This window comes from Nicotiana tomentosiformis, unplaced genomic scaffold (assembly GCF_000390325.3).
Source record: "Nicotiana tomentosiformis unplaced genomic scaffold, ASM39032v3 Un00353, whole genome shotgun sequence".
Lineage (NCBI taxonomy): Eukaryota > Viridiplantae > Streptophyta > Magnoliopsida > Solanales > Solanaceae > Nicotiana > Nicotiana tomentosiformis.
Window position 1 is genome coordinate 1 of NW_027174912.1, and position 14,344 is coordinate 14,344.

The window sequence follows — 14,344 nt, forward strand, 5'->3', positions numbered from 1 at the left end:
CGGTTGGTCCGTATCGTGATTTGGGACTTGGGCGTATGCCCGAAATTTAATTTGGAGGTCCCTACCTCAAGTTATGACCATTTAACAAAAACTAGTAATTTAAAGGCTAAAGATTTCCAAGTTTGACCACGGTGTTGACTTTTTGATATCGGAGTTGGAATCCAGTTCCAAAACTTTTCATAGTTCCGTTATGTCATTTATGAGCTGTGTGCAAAATTTGAGATCAATCGGACTTGATTCGATAGGTTTCGGCATCGAATGTAGAAGTTGGAAATTTCATAAGATTAAAGTTTCAAGTGAGTTCGCACAAGAGCTAATGTCAAATAAACATAACTCTCATGATATGAAGTTGTGTATGGTTTATTACCTATCAAATGAAATATCTTTGAATCTAGTTTCTAACTCTTCTTGACAAAATGCGATTTTGCGACCATTATGCGATCGCAAAATGGTTATGCGACCGCAAACTGGTCGCAAAATGGTCCAGAATAGCCAAGTTCTGGGCACCTATTTGTTCAATCATTTTTCAACCCGCACACTAATTGTGCGGTCCATTGTGCGACCGCATACCTATTTTCGGAGGGGTAATTTTCGTATTTTCATAATCCGACCCCATTTTGATAAATAGGCTTTGGGGTTTATTTTGGGACAATTATCTGATGATTTTAGAGAGAAGTGAGAGTGTTATAGAGAGAGGAAGTAGATAAAGTGTCTTGTTCATCAAATTCTTGTCCAAGCCTTGAAAACCAACAAGAAATTCCTCAAGTTCTTCATCAAAGAGGTAAGGTTTTAACCCCTAATCTTCAATTTCGAGTTTGGGTAATGATGGGTGATTAAGAGTATGATTCTTGGGGTAAGTGTTCCTTATCCTATATTGATTATATTTCATGATTCCACACTCATTTACATCATGAATCCATGAATTTAGGGAAGAAAAATCAGATTTTTATAAAATCTTCCAAAAATGAGAATTTAAGATTTAAAGGTCCATTTAATATTGGAATTGGATAATTTAAGTATGGTTGAACTCGTAGCGGAACATGTGTTCGAATTTCGCGAGTTTTTTCTGGATTTGAGATGTGAGTCCTACTGTCGAATATTTAAATAAATTTAGGAATTTTATCCGGAAAATTATTAAATTCATATGGAATTAATTCATATGATTCGTATTGAGTATATCGAATTATTTGTGAATAGATTTGAAACTTTTGGAGAAAAATTTAAAAGGAAAAGTTATGGTTGAGTAATTGATTGGAATTTGCAAAGCGAGGTAAGTATCGTGGTTAACCTTGACTTGAGGGAATATAACCCTTAAATTATTTGTTATGTGAAATACATGTGAATGATGTATAGGCGAGGTGACGAGTATCTATACGTCGTCAAATTGATTGTTTGCCTACTTACTTGAAAAAACATAAATTATTTTAAATCATGAATTAATTATTAAATAATTATTTCTCTCATATTCTTTGTCAAATATTAATCCTTGAATTCTTGCACTTGTGACACCAATTCTGGGATGGTATTTAGACACCGTTGTTTTTATGGATTATTTACTATATTTCAAACCTTACTTCCACATTTGTTCCTTTGTTATTAATAAATTTTTAAAATGTTTAAAAATAAATAATATTATTCTAACGTTGGCTTGCCTAGCAAGTGAAATGTTAGGTGCCATCACGGTCCGAAGTTGGGAATTTCGGGTCGTGACAGTTGGTATCAGAGCACTAGGTTACATAGGTCTCACGAGTCGCGAGCAAGCTTAGTAGAGTCTGAAGGATCGATACAGAGACGTCTGTACTTGTCTTTTAGAGGTTATGGAGTTTAGGAACAGTTTCACTTCTATTCTACTCTGTCATGCGATTTTATTCTATCATTGACGATTGAACTTTTCTATTCTTGTCCTCTCACAAATGGCGAGAACACGCACTGCATCTACAACCGGACATAAGCCAGAGCCCCTAGTGACAGCTACGACTAGGGGCAAAGGTCGAGGTCGAAGTCGCGCTAGAGGCCGAGGTAGAAGCAGAGGTAGAGCTCAGTCCAGAGCTCGAGCAGCCGCACCTGTTGTAGAACCTTAGGTGGATCTTCAGGAGGAGGTTCCAGTTCAGAATGTACCAATTGGACCAGTTTAGGTCCCGGAAGGTTCATAGCCACTCCAGTGCTTCAGGACGCTCTAGTCCGTTTGGTGAGTCTTATGGAGAGCGAGGCCCATAATGGTACATTTCTAGTGGCGCCAGCCATCTCACAGGCTGGGGGAGGAGCACAAACTCCCACTACTCCCACTACGGAGCAGAAAGCTCCCCAGAATTAGGTTCCAGCAGCCCCTCCAGTTGGGGTAGTTCAGCCGGTTATTGCGGCACAGACCGGTGATAGGCCCGCCATGTCTTTTGAGGCCTTATTAAGACTGGATAAGTTTACCAAGCTCTTTCCAGTCCACTTTAGTGGTACACCTTCTGAGGACCCACAGGATTATCTTGAACGTTGCCATGAGGTGCTGCAGAACATGGGCATAGTTGAGACCAATGTGGTTGATTTTGCTGTATTTCAGATGAGGGTTCTACTAGGAGGTGGTGGAGGGATTATACATTGACTAGACTAGTTGGATCGCCTGCACTTAGCTGGGAGCAATTCTCTCAGTTATTTCTGGAGAAGTTCCTTTCTGTCACACTGAGAGAGGACTTCCACAAGCAATTTGAGCGTCTACAGAAGGGCAGTATGACTGTTACTCAGTATGAGTCCCGTTTTGTGGATTTGGCTCGTCATGCTCTCCTTTTACTACCTACTGAGGGAGAGAGAGTGAGGAGGTTTATTGAGGGACTCACTCACCCTATCAGGCTTTAGATGGCCAAGGAGACCGGAAGTGAGATTTCTTTTCAGACGGTTGCTAATGTCGCGAGGAGGATCTAGATGGTTCTTGCACATGAGAGAAGGTAGAGGTCTGATATAAGGCCTCGTCAGTTCGGTGGTTTCAGTGGTGCCTCGTCTAGAGGCAGGGGTACTTATGGTAGGGGTCAGGTACCTAGAGGTGGAGGTCAGACCGTTAGAGGTAGAGGACAAGCGGGTAGAAGGCGTCCTAGAGGTGGAGACCCATCTGTTGTTATATTTGCTTTATGGTATGGCGGAGGTCGTTACATCAGATGGTGTCGTTATAGGTACGACCTCGATTTTAAATAAAGAAATAATTTCCTTAACTTGATTCGGTTCTGAGTATCAAGACGAGTCCTCATATTGTGCTCCACTTATGAATGAACTTCGTAATTCTATAATCTACTTATGTGTTTACTCTTGTTGGGAGATTCTATGGAGATAACTACGCCTATCATTCCATGTTGGTCACTAATAAGAGTTGTGAGGTTAAATGTGGCTTTCTCTTACTCATTTCGATAAGTTTTGATGTAATTTACGGATAATTAATTACAAATTATGAATTATATGCCCTACGAGTGTGGGGGTTCATTATGTGTTGTGATTTTGTGTAACCGAAATTATGTAAAAGGAGAAAATGGAAATTTTCTATTGGCACGATATGAATATTACTTGTGATCCAGAACTGAGGATGAGATCCTCGTATTTTTAATATAAATCGATATGTTTAAACCGGGCTACGAGCTGCTGTGAAAGTTATATAAGGATGAGATCCTTATGAGGAAAAATTCTTGTGTTTAAGTTCTCCCTTGTGAAATTAAATTTGTACTATACTACTAATAGGGAGTCATGCATGTTAGGCTTATTTGAGAATTCTTGTATGAAATTCTCTGTGCATATTTGCCAAAATATTGAATTTTGTAATTATTGAGTTTTAACCTACGAGGTAGGTGCTCGCCCAGGTGGCGTTAAATGTTAATTGTTAATTCGGGTAAATAATTATGAGGTCTTCATGCCTCACATCTCGTTATCAGTATTGTGAAGGTTTGCAACAAGAGTTTTTATTAACATGAGGTTAATTGGCAATTCGGTAATTGATCATGAACAACTATTAAGAACAAATATCCGCTGCCATGAATTGATGACTTATTTGATCAGCTTCAGGATGCCAAGGTATTTTTGAAGATCGATTTGAGGTTTGGTTACCATCAGTTGAAGATTAGGGTATCTGATGTCCCTAACACAACTTTTTGGACTCGGTATGGGCATTACGAATTCCTAGTGATGTCATTTGTGTTGACAAATGCCCCAACACCATTTATGGATTTGATGAATCGGGTGTTCAAGCCCTATTTGGATTCTTTTGTGGTTGTATTCATTGATGATATCTTGATTTACTCCATCAGTCGGGAGAAGCATGAGCAGTATCTTCGAAGTGTGCTTCACACTTTGAAGAATAATCAGTTATATGCCAAATTTTCAAAATGTGAGTTTTGGTTAGACTCGGTTGCCTTTTTGGGACATGTTGTATCGGAAGAAGGCATAAAGATGGATCCTAAGAAGATAGAGGTTGTTCAGAATTGGCCTACGCCTACTTCAGCTACAAAGATCCGGAGTTTCCTGGGTTTAGCAGGTTACTATCGTCGGTTCTTGGAAGGGTTTTCATTTATAACAAGCCCATTGACCAGACTGACCCAGAAAGGTGCCCCATTCAGATGGTCAGACGAGTGTGAGTTGAGCTTTTAAAAGCCCAAGACCGCTTTGACTACGACACCATTGTTGGTATTACCCACAGGTTCAGGATCATATACGGTATACTGTGACGCATCTCACATTGGGCTTGGTGCAGTATTAATGCAAGATGGCAGGCTGATTTCATATGCGTCGCGCCAGTTGAAAGTTCACGAAAAGAATTATCCTGTTTATGACTTAGAATTAGCGGACATTATTCATGCGCTGAAGATTTGGAGGCATTACCTCTACGGTGTCTCGTGTGAGGTATTTACTGATCATCGTAGCCTTCAGTATCTATTCAAACAAAAAGATCTTAATTTGAGGCATAGAAGTTGGTAGGAGTTGTTTAAAGACTATGATATCACCATTTTGTATCACCCCGAAAAGGCCAATATGGCGGCCGATGCTTTGAGTAAAAAGACTGTGAGTATGGGCAGCCTTGCTTATATTCCCATTGGTGAGAGACCGTTAGCTGCAGATGTTTCAGAACCCAGTCGGGTTCTAGCTTGCACAGTCGCTCGGTCTTCTTTCTATGAGCATATCCGAGAGCGAAAATATGATGATCCTCATTTACTTGTCCTTAAGGACACGGTGCAGCACAGTGATGCCAAACAGGTTGTTGTGGGGAAAGATGGAGTTCTGCGAATGCAGGTTCGTATTTGTGTGCCTAATATTGATGGGCTTCGTGAATTAATCCTTGAAGAGGCACAAGTTCCAAGTATTCTATTCATCTAGGTACCGCCAAAATGTATTAAGATTTGCGGCAACATTATTGGTGGAGGAGAATGAAAAATGATATAGTTGCATATGTAGCTCCGTATCTGAATTGTCAGCAAGTTAAGTACGAGCATCAGAGACCTGGTGGTTTGCTTCAGAAGTTAGAAATTCCTGAGTGGAAGTGGGAGCGTATCATTATGGATTTTGTTGTTGGGCTCCCATTGACTCAGAGAAAATTTGACGCAGTTTGGGTCATTGTGGACAGGTTGACCAAGTTAGCACATTTCATTCTAGTGGCAGTTACCTATTCTTCAGAGAGGTTAGCTGAAATTTACATTCGTGAGATTGTCCGCCTTCACGGTGTGGCCGTGTCTATTATTTCAGATCGAGGTACGCAGTTTACCTCACATTTCTAGAGGGTTGTACAACGTGAGTTAGGCACGCGGGTGGAGTTGAGTACAATATTTCATCCACAGACAGATGCACTATTCAGATATTGGAAGATATGTTTCGCGTTTGTGTTATAGACTTTGGAGGTTCTTGGGATCATTTCTTGCCACTTGCGGAGTTTGCTTATAATAATAGCTAACAGTCGAGCATTCAGATGGCTCCATATGAGGCATTATATGGAAGGCGATGTCGATCTCCAGTTGGTTGGTTTGAACCGGGAGAGGCTCGGTTGTTGGGTACCGATTTGGTACAGGATACCTTGGATAAGGTCAAAGTTATTCAAGATCAACTTTGCACAGCTCAGTCTAGGCAAAAGAGTTATGCCGACCATAAAGTTCATGATATTGCATTCATGGTTGGAGAAAGAATATTACTCCGGGTTTCACCAATGAAAGGTGTAACGAGGTTCGTAAAGAAAGGCAAGTTGAGCCCTAGGTATATTAGACCCTTTGAAATTCTTGAAATGGTGGGTGAAGTAGCCTACATGCTTGCATTACCACCTAGTTTATCAGCGGTTCATCCGGTGTTCCATGTGTCTATGCTCTGGAAATATCATGGTGATCCGTCCCATGTGTTAGATTTCAGCTCAGTCAAATTAAACAAAGATTTGACTTATGAGGAGGAGCCGGTGGCTATTCTAGCCGGCAGGTCCGACAGTTGAGGTCTAAGAGTTATCCTTCAATTCGAGTGCACTGGAGAGGTCAGCCGGTAGAGGCATCAACCTGGGAGCATGCGGAGTAAATATCCACATTCACAGCTCAGGTACTTTTTCTAACTTCGTTCGAGGACGAACGTTTGTTTTAGAGGTGGAGAATGTGATGACCCAAAATGTCATCTTTAAATATAATAATTAATTCTGTATTCTAAGACCTAAAAAAACTCTATTTGTCACTCCTCGACTTGCGTGCGAAGTCCGTAAATTTTTCCCGAATGTTTTTATGTGAAAAATGGATTAAAATGTGAAATAGAGTCTTAAAATTCAACTAGGTTGACTTTGGTCAATATTTTGAGCAAACGAACCCAAATCAGTATTTTGATAGTTTCGGTAGGTCCTATCGTGATTTGGGACTTGGGCGTATGCACGGAATTTAATTTGGAGGTCCCTAGCTCAAGTTATGACCATCCAACGGAAACTAGTAATTTAAAGGCTAAAGATTTTTAAGTTTGACCACAGGGTTGACTTTTTGATATCGGAGTTGGAATCTAGTTCCAAAACTTTTCTTAGTTCTGTTATGTCATTTATGACTTGTGTGCAAAATTTGAGGTCAATCGGACTTGATTCGATAGGTTTCAGCATCGAATATAGAAGTTGGAAATTTCATAAGATTAAAGTTTCAAGTGAGTTCGCACAAGAGCTAACTTCAAATGAGCATAACTCTCATGATACGAAGTTGTGTATGGTGTATTAACTATCAAATGAAATATCTTTGAGTCTAGTTTCTAACTCTTCAAACCGTTCGTCATTTGGATATTCCTACAAGAGGTTATGACCAAATTACCAAAGGCTGACAGAATGCGATTCTGCGATCATTACGCGATCGCAAAATAGTTATGCGACCGCAAACTGGTCGCAAAATGGTCTAGAACAGCCCAGTTCTGGGCACTAATTTTTTGCGATAATTTTGCGACCCGCACACCAATTGTGCTGTCCATTGTGCGAACGCATACCTGTTTTCGGAGGGGGTAATTTTTTTATTTTCATAACCCGACCCCATTTTGATAAATAGGTTTTGAGGTTTATTTTGGGGCAATTATCTGATAATTTTAGAGAGAAGTGAGAGTGTTATAGAGAGAGATAGTAGATAAAGTGTCTTGTTCATCAAATTCTTGTCCAAGCCTTGAAAACCAACAAGAAATTCCTCAAGTTCTTCATCAAAGAGGTAAGGTTCTAACCCCTAATCTTTAATTTCGAGTTTGGGTAATTATGAGTGATTAAGAGTATGATTCTTGGGGTAAGTGTTTCTTATCCTATATTGATTATATTTCATGATTCCACACTCATTTACATCATGAATCCGTGAATTTAGGAAAGAAAAATCAGATTTTTATAAAATCTTCCAAAAATGAGAATTTAAGATTTGAAGGTCCATTTGATATCGGAATTGGATAATTTAAGTATGGTTGAACTCGTAGCGGAACAGGTGTTCGAATTTCGCGAGTTTTTCCGGGATTTGAGACGTGGGTCCTACTGTCGAATATTTAAATAAATTTAGGATTTTTATCCGGAAAATTATTAAATTCATATGGAATTAATTCCAATGATTCGTATTGAGTATATCGAATTGTTTGTGAATAGATTTGAAACTTTTGGAGTCAAATTTAAAAGAAAAAGTTATGGTCGAGTAATTGATTGGAATTTGCAAAGCGAAGTAAGTGTCGTGGTTAACCTTGACTTGAGAAAATAGAACCCTTAAATTATTTGTTATGTGAAATACATGTGAACGATGTATAGGCGAGGTGACGAGTGTCTATACATCGTCAAATTGATTGTTTGCCTACTTACTTGAAAAATCATAAAAAAATTTAAATCATGAATTAATTATTATAATAATTGTTTCTCTCCTATTCTTTGTCAAATATTAATCCTTGAATTCTTGCACTTGTGACACCAATTCTGGGATGGTATTTAGACACCGTTATTTTTATGAATTATTCACTATATTTCAGACCTTACTTCCGCATTTGTTCCTTTCTTATTAATAAATTTTTTAATTTTTTAAAAATGACTAATATTATTCTAACGTTGGCTTGCCTAGCAAGTGAAATATTTGGCGCCATCACAGTCCGAAGGTGGAAATTTCGGGTCGTGACAAACAAAGAATGTCCCCTCCGATTCCAAGGCAAAAGCTCTTGTGTGTCACCTAGTACAAGTGATTCTGACCTCTCAAAAAAGTTTGTCTCCATCAATTAAACACTCTTTGCCATAAAGAACTCCTTAACCTCTATGCAAAGCCAGATTGTAGATATCCATGGAATGGCAAAGGAGACAGGGTCCGACGTGTCCAAGATTCGAGGGCAGATTCTCAAGACTGTAGAAAAAACAGTAAGGGCTTTCAAAGAAATGCACGACAGAATTGATGGGGTCTATGTCAAAGTGAATGCTAGCTTTGATCGCATCAATGAGGCAGTTTGCAACACTCTTACCTACTTTCTGCGTCGCTGATGTTTGGTTGTTTAAGACAATTTTCTTTTTGCCTTGTTTTTGCGACTGATGTTTCACTCATGGGGTGTACTCTTAGGACAAATACTTTTTATTTCCCTGCTTTTATTTTGGTTTTGTTGATGACAAAGGGGAAGAAATAGTAAGCAAGCCTAAGGCTTGCGGTTCTATGTGTTTCCTGCTTCTGCTTCTGTTTTGTGATCTGTTTTCAACTTGTAGGTACATCATTCGGTATACAATTAAGGGGGAGTCGACTACAAATGAGGGGAATGAGGCACAACAGAATGTCCAACTGAGGGGGAGTCGACTAGACACATCTACCAAGAAACGCAGATTAAAATAGAGTTGACTACAACACACTCAAGGCGGCCGATCAATAGGGAAGTATTTTCATTGTTATTTTGTCATCATCAAAAAGGGGGAGATTGTTAGATCTCAGTAAATTTTAATAATGCAAAATAACCAATTACTCTCTATGTGCAAGAAAAGATTATGAGCAATAAAATGGAGGAAATGAATCCAACGAAAAAGGAAAGAGAAGTGGACAAATCAATCAAAGAAGATAGCAAAACCAATTAAAAGAGTTATTATAGGATGGATCTAAATCAAAGGAGATTATGGGCACAAAATCATTCGCTAAAGATTCTCCCACGTAATGACGTCAATCGAAGGCATCAATCAAGGAATTTGACAAGGGGAATACTCTCTCATTTAAGGAAGAAATCACTCAAGCCCGCGAGTCAAGACAAGTCAGCAGAAGAATCAATCTCGGAAAGAATCAATCTACGAATTCGTCTGAATACAACTCCCTTGGGTTCACAATCTCTCAAAAGGATGTACAAGACTTGAAGGCCTCGAGAAGTATAAATACCTACTGCACTAGCTTTGGAAGGACATACTTTGATCAAACTAACTTCAATCTCTTTGATCTACTTCAAACAAAATAATATAGTCTGCTTTAGATTCCTTGTATAACAAAGAAGAGAAGAGAGAGAGAGAAAAGAATACTGGTGAGGCATTGTATTAATTATAGAGAGAAGAGCGAGTGACATAAGTTGTTAGTGTATAACAACATCAATACATTTGTACTAAGCCACTTCATACTTGAAAGAGATCACCATTGCAACTCAAGGGGACTGGACGTAGGATTCACTCTGAATACGAACCAGTATAAAAACACACTATGTCGTTCACTTTCTGTAATTTATCTTTTACATTTTATTCCTGAAAAGTCGAGTCGAGTAGAACTCAAATTAGTCGACTACCTCGAAAAAGAAAAGAAAATTATAATTCACCCCTCAAATTAGTCGACTAGATCATGAAATAAGGATTTGTCACTTATAGGATAATATAATTTGCCTTATAAATTCTTTGAGAAGCTTCCATCAACATGTTCTTCATATTTATAATAATTTTATATAGAAGTGCTCAATGTTTTACTTTTTTGCACACAATAATATATCAGAAACTTCTAATGCTTCCTCTCCCTTCCATATTCTCTAATGGAAAATTTATTATTTCTGCATTATGTAATCTTGGCATGATATAAGAATGGTTACGCTTCTTTTTTCTCTGTTTATTAGTTTTTGAAGATTGAGAGTTGATCCATGCATGGTTACAAACTTGCAAGATTTTTCCTGAAAATTATAAAGTTTAAAGTTATATACTTAGTAAAATAAAAGGTTCGAGCCTTTGACATTTGTTCTTCAAAATTCTTTACCTTTTTATTTTTTAACTTAAAAGTTATAAAACAAAATATGCCACTAACCGGCTTCCTTACGGAGCCATGACCAGCACACAAAATTACAGTGGATGGATCTTTTTAAAATTATTGTTTATATTTTGATCTCGTTAAGAAACGTTTTGGGAAAATAGCCTTGCACCATAATTTTAAAGCACTAGGAAATCTGACAATCACCAGAAATTTCAAGCACAATGATGAAAAATTCCGCTAATAAAATTTGTGGCAAAATCCCGACGATTACCATAACTATTGCGTGCTTTAAAATTCTACCCAGCGTGCTTTAAAATTCTGGCGCTTAAGAAAAATCCTACTAGCATACTTTAAAATTCTAGCATGGGCTTTTTTCTCAAAACATCTATAGTCTGGGGTCAAAAAATCAATAATGACAACGAAGTATCATATCTATGTCATTCGCTTAGCACCACGGACAGTGGTTGGCCCAAAACCCGGTCCACTTTGCCGCCCGGCCAACTTGATTGCAGGGGTTGAGTTAGAAACCAAAATAGGGCTTCGGCCGAACCCAACAACCATACTCATTACTCCGTGCTGTTTTAACTTTTAATTTATTTGAGTCTCAGGGATTATTGGCTAAAAGATAGTGTATCTCGTGCCATGGCATGATTATATATTGGACTTCATCTTATATTGTAAAGACTGCATTACCGTTACTATTTGTGAAATTCACAAATGTAACCACTGTTAGTAGCAGAAACTCTCGTGTTTGGCAGTTCCATTGCCCACGTTTCATTAAATTGATCTTTTGGGAGTGTTGCTGTGAAGGGGTAACAACGCCATCCTTTTTCCACACCTTCCTGCACCTCCAAGCTACTATCACTGGTCATATAGTCTGAGTAGAGATATGCATACTATTGAATGACTTATAAAAGCACGGTTAATCAGAAATTCACTGCAAAAACAATAAAAATGAAAAACGAAATTATTAGGCAGGTAAGGCTGTTTGTGCTCAGACAGATACTTGTTTTAAAAGTTGCAACCGTAAGAACTGTAACCTATGCATTTAATGTTCTTCTGTTTGAGGTTTTGCCCCAAAAAAGTCTTTTTAAATGCTATTAGCCAGTGTAGTTTGAGTTTATTTGTAATTTGTAAGAGTTTCAACGTTGGAGCAAATTGGGTAAACTAAACATAACATTCTTCCAATGGCACAGGGATTATATATTAATTAAACATAAAGACTTACATGACCAGTTAAAAGAACTCAATAAGCTGTTTTCTAAGGAAGCATATTCTACGAGCAAAGCAGAGATTTGGCCGTAACTATAAGAAAAGGCTTTCAGTTTTTTATGAAAGGAACTTTATCTGGTCTTGCTATTTTATTCCCACATCGAGGGTGAGAAAAGAAGAAGCAGAAGCATCAGGTATAAATTAAGTGACTCGAGAAGAAGAAAAGCATACCTTTCTCGGCCTTTTGGCTAAGATCAAGTGTAGTATCTGTTCTTATCAGTTTAATATCTGATATGTGAGTCATCGACTCACACGATATTAACTCAATTTTTTAAAGGGGAGAGTCTACCACGGTAGCTTGCTATCGGGGCTTTCACGTGTCGCCTTGGCATTGCACTATTGTCTTGGCCTGGCACACCCTTCCAATTCTAGTGCAATATTGTCTTTAAAATTAGGGACCACGGGCTGTAATCTCAACAACATTTAATGATAGTAAGAAAAGGTGATGAATTCTTTTAAGCCAACACTAGTGAATGTAGCTTCAACCGAAACAAGTATCCTTTTTGCATTTATTTTTACGAAAAAAAGTATTGGAAACGTTTTACATTCCAAATGAATACTACACATTGAATTCATACGAAATTGAATTCACCATTTAATATTAGCATTACATATGTATCACTACTCCTATTAAATATTTTCAGTTTCAGTTCTCTAACTTTATATTCAAAACATAGATTACAAGAAGGAAGAACGAATAGTAAGAAATTCCTTGGCTAAATATCGTTTTTAAATGTTGTTTGTGTCTAAAGAATAATGAGTACAATTGTACGTTACTAATTAAATAAAGAGATGTAGCTTCAACCGAAACAAGTATCCTTTTTGCATTTATTTTTACGAAAAAAAGTATTGGAAACGTTTTACATTCCAAATGAATACTACACATTGAATTCATACGTAATGGAGTGAGAAGAAGAGGAAGAGGAACAATAATTAAGAAAAATATATAAAGGGGGAATGAATTTTTCACCATTTAATATTAGCATTACATATGTATCACTACTCCTATTAAATATTTTCAGTTTCAGTTCTCTAACTTTATATTCAAAACATAGATTACAAGAAGGAAGAACGAATAGTAAGAAATTCCTTGGCTAAATATCGTTTTTAAATGTTGTTTGTGTCTAAAAGAATAATGAGTACAATTGTACGTTACTAATTAAATAAAGAGATACAGTTAATGAATTTTATTTGATATAAACAATTCAGGGAAAAAAAGGCCAAGTAATGAAAGAAGAAATAAATATATTTCCAGATTATGAGTTTGAGAGGTGCATAGAGCGCTTTAACCATATGAAAATCTAAGAAATAAATCTCTTACTATTTTGCAGTGCCGGGCAGTAAGCACTACATATTTCGACACGAATAAAAAATTTAGATCAAAGACAATGGTCGGTTTTTTTTTGCAATATTTTTTTCTTTTTGAATTTAATTGACCGACCAAAGTTGGTCGATAATTTCCGACCAACTTTGGTCGGTATTCCTTTCCGACCCCTAAAATACCGTCCACACATAAATGATCGCGTTTTGGTCGGTTATTGGCCATTACCGACCAACTTTGATCGTTTTTTACCGGATTTCTAATAGTGAAATTTCAAGTTGTTCATTAGATATATAAGCATCTTATTAGAAGAATCACCCATGTTATTATTTGCCACTTTATCAATCCAAGGACTGTGTTAGCTGTTTGATCAAGAAATATAATCTCACGTTAAATTTAATAATGAAGGGTTAAACCTAGTTAAGGATAATAACTTTAGATATTAAGCACAAGGATCCACTATGTGAGAGACACAGTTTGCATATGATTAATGACAATAAATATGCAATTTCCTTACCAGTAGAACATCAAATGAGACATATCTAGCAATAAATGTTAATAAATGGTATTTATGTAAATAAGGAGAATGATTCACCCGATAATAAGTGGACAAAGAGAATATTCTGCCTGACAAAGATGAATGACAGATAGATCCAAGATTTGTATGAACAATCCTTGGATATGATGAAAACGTGGGGAATAATATGAACGAGAATCTTTATAAAAAGGTAGTGCCCTTTTCAAAGAGAGTCGTCTTCTCAAATGTTCTGATCAAATGAGAATTACTCCTCACTCCCTTTATCTCCTTTTCTATTTATATGGGACATGTCCCAGTCAACCCTAAAAGGACAAGTACAAAGAATATTCAATGGAATATTCTCTTAAATATCTTGTTACAAAAACTAGCCGTTAGTACTGTTCTCGATACTTGACCTCGACCATTATCGATTGCCTGGCCACGAGCTCCACTGTTTACTAGTCAACCTCGGCCACATCATTTTCCGTAACACCACTTCATGCCGGATTCCCTTGGGGCAAACTATGACCTATACAGTTAGTCCCCTCCGCTTATTGAGGTCAACCCTGGACGACCTCGATGAGCGGACTC

General features: G+C 37.5%; 1 non-coding gene across 1 annotated transcript; it reads left to right on the plus strand.

Annotated features, from left to right (window-relative positions):
* Nucleotides 1–12,082: 12,082 nt before the first annotated feature.
* On the plus strand, nucleotides 12,083–12,278 carry LOC117276060 (U2 spliceosomal RNA). The gene has a single exon (XR_004506286.2). It is a non-coding gene; the product is annotated as a U2 spliceosomal RNA (small nuclear RNA).
* The last annotated feature ends 2,066 nt before the right edge of the window (nucleotides 12,279–14,344 follow it).